This window comes from Dipteris shenzhenensis, chromosome 3 (genome assembly GCF_047967505.1).
Source record: "Dipteris shenzhenensis isolate YYH24624 ecotype China chromosome 3, Dip_SZ_1.0, whole genome shotgun sequence".
In the NCBI taxonomy this organism is placed as follows: Eukaryota; Viridiplantae; Streptophyta; class Polypodiopsida; order Gleicheniales; family Dipteridaceae; genus Dipteris; species Dipteris shenzhenensis.
This window is the reverse complement of record NC_141598.1, coordinates 17,060,671-17,067,547: the sequence shown is the minus strand read 5'-3', so window position 1 is coordinate 17,067,547 and position 6,877 is coordinate 17,060,671.

Sequence of the window (6,877 nt, the reverse complement as noted above, 5' to 3'; positions counted from 1 at the left end):
GTGACTCCATTTGAGGCTTTGTATGGCTTTAAGCCAAAGGTTAGTCCTTTCAGAGTTTTTGGCTCAGTGGCATATGCTTTAGTTCCAGATGCACATCGGACAAAGCTTGATGACAAGAGTGTCAAATGCATTTTCGTGGAGTATAGCACTGAAAGCAAGGGATTTAGGCTTTATAATCCCACTACTAGGAAGGTAATAATCAACAAAGATGTTCTCTTTGCTGAGACTAAGTGCATGCAGCCCGCTAGTGCAGACTTGCCATCATACGATGACACCCCTTTGGACATCATCCAGTTTGAGGATGATGAGATGGAGTCTCTTGATGCTTCCCCTTCTACTTCTCATAGTTCAGATGGCTTGCCACATGTTGAGGATGGCTCTCCCTCAAATGTTTCAAATTTGCAGCCAATTATTGAGAATAGACAGCCTCATGTTTGGAAACATTATCAACGTTGTGAGGCCACTAAAGATGTTGATGTAGCCTTGAGTGGTACAGCAGAGAAATCTATTCCATGTTGGGCAAGGTTGACCATTCAAGATCCTAAGGATCAGCCTTCTTTGGGGAAACCCAGGGCCAGCACTCAAAAAAATAAAAAAAAGGTCAATTTTGCTTTGATGACCTTAGTGATGGAAGCTGGCCTCAGAGCTTCAAGGATGCTCAGCATAATCCAGCATGGCAAAAAGCTATGAAAGCTGAGATTAAATCCATTGAGAATAATCCCACATGGGACTTGGTTGATGCACCCATTGGAAAAAATGTGGTTGGCATGAAATGGATTTATAAGGTGAAATACCATTCAGATGGCACAATTGAGAAAGACAAAGCCCGTTTGGTTGCCAAGGGGTATGCACAAGAGGAGGGGATAGATTATGAGGAGACTTTTGCTCCCGTGGCCAAGTTGACCACCATTTGTTCTATCATCTCTCTTGTTGCGTTTTATGGTTGGTCAGTGTACCAGATGGATGTCCAGACCACTTTTCTCAATGGAGATCTTAAAGAGGAGGTCTATGTACATCAACCCCAAGGTTTTGAGGTGAAGGGACAAGAGCACATGGTATGTAAGCTCAGGAAGGCTCTATATGGGCTGAAGCAAGCACCTCGTGCGTGGTATCAAAAGATACATCAGTTTTTGTTGTCCCAGGGCTTCATAAACACTCATACAGAGCTAAATCTGTATGTTCTACAGCAAAAATCAGAATTAGTCATGTTGGTACTATATGTCGATGACATCATACTCACTGGCAATGATTTGCAGCAAATTACAGCAGTGCAGTCTGCTTTATGTCACAACTTTGACATGACAGATTTGGGCCTATTGCATTATTGTCTTGGCATTGAGTTTTGGCAGACCCATGATGGGATTTCTATGTCACAGACAAAGTATTCAAAGGGGTTGTTGCAGAAATTTCAAATGGAGAACTGTAAGCCTGGCTACTCCATTGGAAAAGGGACTCAAGAAGCTGAGTAAGCATGATACTACTGAAAAGTTTGATGGCACTTTGTACAAGTAGTTGGTTGGCAGTTTGTACGGGTAGTTGGTTGGCAGTTTGATATATCTATGCTCCAACGGCCTGATATTGCCCATGCCATAGGGCTTTTGAGCCAATTCATGCATTGTCCCACGATCACACATTGGAATGCAACAAAGAGGGTTCTCAGATTTGTCCATGGCACTCTCTCTCTTGGCTTACATTATGCTTCAGATTGTGATCTAGAGCTGAGTGGTTTCACTGACTCAGATTGGTCAGGGGACATTAACGACAGATGGTACACTACTGGCTATTGCTTCTCATTGGGTTCAGCCTGTATCTCATGGCTCAGTAAGAAGCAAGAGTGAGTCTTTCTTTCCTCCAATGAAGCAGAGTACAAAACTGCAAATTCAACCACTACGGAGTTAATGTGGTTAAGGAATCTTTTGCATGACTTGCATCATGCATAGGATGGCGAAGCAAACTCTATCTTTTGTGACAACCAGAGTTGCATTGCCATAGCCAACAATCATGTCTTTCATGCTCGCATGAAACACATTGAAAATCATTATCATTATCTACGGATTGTATTTCTAATGGCTTCATCGATCTCATCTATTGTCCATCTGAGGACAATGTGGTGGATATCTTCACCAAAGCCCTGTCAACATATATTTTCTTATGACATCAGCATGGCTTGGGGATCAGAGACATTCTCACAATGTCAAGGGGGGTTGTGAACTGATTCACAATGACATTGTTTTCATGTACTCCCATAGGTTGCATATCCATCTAGATGAATTTGTGCAACCATGGTACTTTAGGTACAACAAGGTCTTGAGATGTTTACAGGGTACTTTCAACCATATCTTTGAGGGGGGATTTGTAAGACATTACAAAGATATGATGTGTCAACCCTATGGTTGACCAATAGTACTTGGGTACTATATATACCAAGTACTTGTATTGTTTCATTTGAACATTTCTATTGGAGCTTTCTTGTGTGTGCACTCTTGCTCACTTGTGTTCACAACGTGTTTCCACTTTGTTCCTACAATATCTACCATATTTTTAGACATATAATCAAATAGTGATGTTTGTGCTAGATTGTCCACATGAACAATATTGTTAATGATGGTGCTCATTAACGGAGTCTTATCCAAAATCTTGTTAATGATGCACACTTTTCCAAGAAATGGTTTTTTTTTTGCATGCACATCAGTCTCTACATTGATGCATCTGACCCAGCACCTAAAACAAACACAAGAAAAGGAATTAAATGTTACTTTTCATTGCTCGGCAATTGGTCTAGATCTAGATCCGAGTAGCATAGTTCATCCTCACAAGAGAAAACTTCAAAACAACCAATCAAAGCCATGCTCAAAAATTCCCAAATAGTTCCTACTCGGAGTTAGTCCCTACGCTCACATGCGGCTTTACATCATCACATTTTTTAAAACCTGACCACCATCAATTCAGTGAGAAGACTTTAGAGTTTTTTCAAAGGCAATGGCCGATTGATCAAAGGGCAGATTGCACATCTTCTAATTTTGCATTCACATGATACCACTGTAAAGCCTAATAGGCTATTTTCTGGCATTTGTGCACATCATTTAATCCTTGTAAGCCTCTTAGCTATTCCCGGCATCATTTGCCACAATCCTTGTAACAGATCGGATTATATATTGCAGTTCTATCTTCATCGACGATTCATATTTCAATTGATATAGACAGCGTTTTGCGGTTGATTCAGATAGTGATTTTCACATGCACTTTGAGTACATTCCTTGCACCATGTCTATGACTAGTAACCTCAATTTGGAGGCATTCATGAAGTTAGACAATTCAATTATGGCACATGTCAAATGGAGACCATTCTTATACTTCAAGACAAATGGAGACCATTCTTGTACTTCAAGACAAATGGGAGTATGTCAAATGGAGACCATTCTTATACTTCAAGACAAATGGAGACCATTCTTGTACTTCAAGACAAATGGGAGTATGTCAATTATGGCACATGGAAATACCGAATGGAGACCATTCTTGTACTTCAAGACAAATGGGAGTATGTCAATGGGTCTACACCTAGACCATCTAACGGTCCAGCATCAACTCCCACCATTGCCGCAACACAAGCAGTGGGATCTACACCTTCACCAACAGTGTCTGCACTTGTAGTAGATCCTACCATTGCCCGAGCATAGGCAAAATGGAACCTCTAGTAGATCTTGCAATGGACATAGATCCTACCATTGCTCGAGCACAGGCAAAATGGGATAAGAAAGACAAATATGCATATCATTTGATCAAGCAGAATGTGCAAGATATCATGCTCAGACAACTGAACACAATGAAGACATCCAAAGAAGCATGGGATATGTTCGCAACTCTGTACAAGTCTAAGAACACTTCACACTCCCACCATTGCCGTAGCACAAGCAACGGGATCTACACCTTCACCAACATTGTCCGCACCTGTAGTAGATCCTACCATTGCCCGAGCACAGGCAAAATTGAACATCTAGTAGATCCTACCATTGCTCAAGCACATGCAAAATGGGACAAGAAAGACAAATATCCATATCATTTGATCAAGTAGAATGTGCAAGATGTCATGCTCAGACAACTCAACACAATGAATGAAGACATCCAAAGAAGCATAGGATATGTTCGCAACTCTCTACAAGTCTAAGAACACTCCACACTGAGAAACTAGATCAACCAGAGTTTTTGCAATAGCAATGAAACCGTTGGCATGCTTACGTACTCAAGATCAGGGATTACAAAAATCAACTCGCAATAGTAGGAGAGACCATGAATCCCACAGAATGGTTCAAGTCATCCTGAATGGACTAGAAGAGGGATACTAGCATCAGCATCCAAGAGGAATCATTCCAACAGAGGAATATTTCAAGGAAAGGGGAATGCATCCACCACCAATGTGTCAAACATTCAATGCAACTATTGTCATAAGTTTGGACACTATGAAAGAGATTGCCACCGCAAGAAGTAGAATTCCAAGGAGGTCGATCTAGTAGCAATCGCGGTAATTTTCAAGGAAGAGGTAATCATCGTGGTGGACATTCAAGTCACAGTCATTATGCCAATGAACCCCATAATATGTTTCTTGCAAATGAGGTATGCAGAAGACTGATTTAGTGTATCTTAACATAGATTGTGATTCCAAAGGAGAATGTAGTTATCAAGTCCATCAATTAGATCAAAATCCTTGGTACATCAACAACGGTGCATCATCTCACATGACAAAGCATCAGGAATGGTTTACAGAGATAAAACCACTAGAAGGACAGAAGAACGTTATCTACAATGCAGATAACACACCGAATCTAGTTCAAGGGAAAGGCATTGTCCCTTTGAACAATTTAACTGGTACAAAAGAATTGGTGAAAGATGTACTCTATGTTCCAAAGCTCATCAAGACCTCTTGTCAGTTGGGCAAGTGATGGAACAAAACTATCAAGTCATCTTTGATGGAGATGAATGCACACATTTCCATGTATTGTAATTGTGTTTTCCTATCCTTTAATCCCAAAGGAGTTTCCTTCATCTTTTGCACTCATTCTACTATCTCCTCTCATTCCTTCTCTACAGCATGTTGAACTTGACTGTAGATGGATCTTTCCAAATCTTTTTAGTTTTAGCTAGCTTACAAAGTGATTCTGGCCTCTACGCACCTGGCTTGCTTGCATAACCATTGTCTGAGCATGGTTCAATCGATTACAATAACCAAACATTCGAGCATCTCCATTGCCAAAAAACTAAACAAGCTCATGCATTGTATAGAAAGGACGGATCTTTTGGATGGAAGGATCCATAAGATACAAGGTTCCTTCTACCCAAAGATCAATATGCTTCTTTCCTTGCAAACAATGACTGTGGAGCGCATTTTCAGAGTTCCCCTCAATCCCACACTAATGTGCTTGCATATTGAGGCCCCAAACGTAAGTGAACCTAGTACTTGTTGGAGACATTCTCAAATGGTGCCATAAGTGGTCAAGGAGTGTATGCAGATTTTTTGTGCAACATGCATGGAGTAGGAGCAAGCATGGAGCATGCACCCAAGCCAAGAATGAAGGCATGTCACAATAGGCATGGAGAAGGGATACGCATGGAGCAACACGCATGGAGCATGCAGGCACGAAGTAGTAGCATGCAGGCGTGGAGGAGGGAGGAGAGGCGTGGAGGAGTAGCAACACACGCTAACTTGTGTGGAGGAGGAGGAGGAGGAGGAGGGAGGGAGGGAGGGGGTACGAGGAGGAGCAACGAGGGAGGGAGGAGGGAGGAAGGGGGGCAAGAGAAGAGAGGAAGGAGCAGGGAGGGAGAGAGAATCCAAATTTTGAATTTTGAATTTGAAATTTAAACTTGGTGGCTCCCGCCTAGGTTAAGAGGGGTGTAAGAGGTGTAAGAGATGGGTCAATTGTGAGCTTAACCCACCTAGGTTGGGGGGTTTACTCCTGTGGAACCTGGGTCTTTCATTAGGCCTAATCCGTTTCTTGATCCATTCCTTACGAGGCCCTAATGCTTACAAAACTACAATAAATCAAATTTCAACTCATCTCATATAATATGCAATTAACTACCATATCCCTGAACCACTTTCAAGTTTGATGACACTAAGTGAATTAAAGTTGGGATGCTATCACAATCTCCCACATTACCAGTGCCTTCATCATGGACAAAAATGAGTTCTGAAAGAAAGCTTTCCTCTCATAAGATTGGAGAGAAATTACAACTCTCAAAAATGAGAGTATATGTTAGGAACTCCTTTTAAAACTCTTAAAATCTCACAAAACTACAAAAGGATCATAGTGAGAATCCAAACACACCCACCCAAAAAACAAAATAACAAAGAAAGATGCCAATTTGTTACAAAAGGGAAAGCTTATTGGTCCTTTTAAAACTCTTAAAATCTCACAAAACTACAAAAGAATCGTTAGTGCAAAAAAGTGAGAATCCAAACCCACCCACCCAAAAAACAAAAAAAACAACAAAGAAAGATGCCACTTTGTTACAAAAGGGAAAGCTTATTGGTTGCAATTGATGTCCAACAGATTCTGCTTTTGCCTACTCCAATTCAAGATTAAATGAGTTAGAAAACAAAAATTTCTCCTCAATTATAGCCCCACATGTCACGACTCACACTGATTGCTCTAACACCATATTCATAGTGTGTAAAATGAACACATGACTAGATACACAAGACCCGAGTACTGAAATGAAAGTTTCACGACCCCTGGTAAGCCAGTTGGTCCAACACTAAAACCAAACATGTTAAAACTAAGCATTAATTCTAAGACCAAACCTTGAATCAAGATAGGCGGTGAAAGTGAGGACAAGTCCTGCCCGTGCCTGCATGGACTATATAAAAAATCCTACTCCACAA